The sequence below is a fragment of the Coenobita brevimanus genome, chromosome 103, assembly GCF_032717465.1.
Source record: "Coenobita brevimanus isolate Jiangsu-jjx chromosome 103, ASM3271746v2, whole genome shotgun sequence".
NCBI lineage: Eukaryota > Metazoa > Arthropoda > Malacostraca > Decapoda > Coenobitidae > Coenobita > Coenobita brevimanus.
In genome coordinates, this window is record NC_137056.1 from 9594198 (window position 1) to 9597411 (window position 3214).

Sequence of the window (3214 nt, forward strand, 5' to 3'; positions counted from 1 at the left end):
GGGATGATAATTGGGTGAGGAAGGTGAGAAGTGTTAATATTGTGGGTGGGGTTATGAGGGGTAGACCGAGAAAGGCATGGGATGAGGTCATTGTGACCTTAGGGTTAAGGGACTGAACAGGGAGTCTGCACAGGATCGTGCAGCGTGGAGAGCAGCCATTAGGTGACCAAGGCTGACACATGCAAACATGTTGGAGCCTTTAAAAACAAACGAACGAAAACGAATAAAGGATTTCATTAGTAGAGTGAAAGTAGTTGACAGTAGCTAACTACAGTATGAGGGGATCCACTATACTAACAACTGTAGTTGTTAAGAACTTGTGTTATTAGCAGTGTTTACTGAGGCACAACTGTTATGTCTTTTTTTGTATATGATTATGAGCTGTTACATTGGGCACATACTTTAATGTTCTAATAATTTCTGTTCCTACGTATGAGAATCTTAGTTTTTAATTAAGGCTGTGTTCCCATTGCTGTGAATATGGATTTTATACATTCCTTGGGTTCTACCATTGGAGGGAAGGTAGGCATACTGGCAGTCAGAGACCATAACATTTTATGCTGTCATAAGTTCCACTAATAATCTGTTGCATCTGCTTCACAGTTACTGCATGTTGGCCATTTTTTCCCCCAGATGTATGATATCAGAAAGCCATTTACGGACAGAACATTGTGAACTTTTCTCAGCTTGGGAAGGATAGCCAGCAGAGGGCATCAAGAAGGAAAAGTTGTAAAATATTATGTGAACTTATTTTGTCCTCTGTTCAGCAAAGGTTTGGATTATATTACATGTACTTAGTTGCCAGCAAGCTTACTTCTGTCAGGGTTTGTGAAACTTTTAACCCATCCTGTCCAGCACGTCTTCCCACGAACCCTCCCCACAGCTGGGCATTCCAGAGAAAATTGTGAAAATCATCAATAACCTTCATATCTCAGTTAATACATAACCAGAAATAAAAACAAATTGTCATAATACTCACCAATCCTTCGACTTCAAGCAGATTGCATCAGGTGGTCTGTGAAATACGTGTAGGGAGAGTGACTGAGTGGGTAAAGGGGGCAATTTTTGTTGTTTTTTTGCCAGTGTCCATATGCATGACAGAGGTTCGGTGACACAACTAAGGCATAGACTAGCCCTCCGGAATAAGAACACTTTGATAACACTTCCAGAATTCTGCAGTCCACCACAAACACTATTTACTTGAAAATTTTTCCATAATTGGGTGTACTTACTGCTGGAAGGCCAGTAACCATAGCAACGATCTTTAGGCAGGCTGCCTGCTTGCCTCACCACCACACTGTCTTACACACACACACACACACACACACACATGGAGATGCATGTTTGGCTTGCATTGTTGCTCAGTTCTGGCACCGCTGTGTGACTAGAAGTCTGGGTATTACAACTACTACAAATACTGCTATTATTAGTACTACTGCCACAACTACCACTACTACAACAACAACTATTACTGCTACTACTACAATGACCACTACTACAAGTACTTCTGTTACTACAGCTACCACTATTACAACTACTGCCACTACTGCTACTACTACTACATAAAACCTAAAAAAAATATTGTGAACAAAATAGTAATACATGTACCGTCCACAATCAAAAATACGGTATTTTCGCTGTAATAGAACTTTTTTCCTGTGATTTAGACTTTTTCATTATAATATACACACATGAAAATTTTCAGTAAAAAATAAGCCACAGATTTCATCATAAAACAATGTTTCTGCTTCCATTATTCACATAAATAGAGCGGTGGCGTGAGGCACTGCGTTTCTTCCCTCCTCCATCCCTTTCTCCACTCCATAATATTTTCCACTATAACAGTTTTTTTCCTGTGATTTGTACTTTTTTGTCATAACAAGCATACACACATGAAACTCTCAGTAAAAAATAAGGCTCTGATTTCATCATGAAACAAACTTTCTGCTTCCATTATTCACGTACATAGACAGGGGTAGCGGGAGGCTTGACGCACTGCGTTTCCTCCTTCCTCCTCCCTTTCCCCACTCCCTACCTCCTCTTCCATCTCCTTATCCTTCTCAGTATCCTCCTCTCCAGGATCATCAGATACCCTCTGAACCATTCCCATCATCGGAAACAGCAGATGAACGGACGGGGAAATGGTGGGCACACAGTGGAGGGGTCACATCCTCCACCCTCCTCACAAGACACATAATATCGACACTCGTTATGGCGGTCGCTTTCCTGAGAGGAAGAGTCACTTTCTCCACTCACAGTTGGTGGTAATGTCACCTCGAGTTCTTTCCCTGTTGCACTCTCACTAATGGCTCTCCTTTTCTGGCCTTTGGACTTCATTGGTGTTGACGCTGGCGGCTGTGGGCGCTTACCCGAGAGTCCAGACACAGGAAAAAAATTTTGCTTAGGTCTATCCATAACGGAGGTACACAGGCAACTGGAGCATGCTGGAGGGTTGCCAGTGACTGTGTGTGGTGGAAATAGCCAGCTGAATATTCAAACAAGGACGCAAATTACAAGATCATGTATACAAGTCACCCAGATGGGCCCAGGAGGACATGTATACGTGACACCCAGACAGGTTGGGTTAATGATGTAAGGAATACATTACATTGATGCACAGTTACGTAATGTAAGAGCAACACTTTACCAGTTATCGAACATCGTCATATTTCTGCTCCCCCATTCTGTGAATTATTAGAGTAAGCAAAACTGATGTTATTAACATTGTAAGACTCTCTCATATTGCTCATTTTCTGTGATATACTACTGCACTTTGTGACCACATTTTATGTATCTGATGTTATGAATCGTCATGTTATGAGTGATGTCACTTATATATAAGTTTCATAGTTGTTTTCATGTATTCATATTTTCAGCTCACCCTAACTTTAAGTCTCTCCTGTGACTTTATCCCCATTTATCTCTTGGCTGTTAAATAACTTCTTACAGCGTATAAACGGGGTAGGAATTATTCAGTCCACATGTTATTCTGATATTATATATATCAGATGTTTCCAACTGCAGTTGGATTTTTCAGTTTTAAAGATTATAATATGCTGCTTCCATTGTGTATAAATGTATTGTACATCATTGTGTTTATATATATATATCCATCCATCATCCAATCCTATGCCGCCCCATGAGGAGCATAGGAGCCCGGGGCAAGGCAAGTTGGTCATGACATTTAAGATGAGAATGACCAGCCTCACTCATC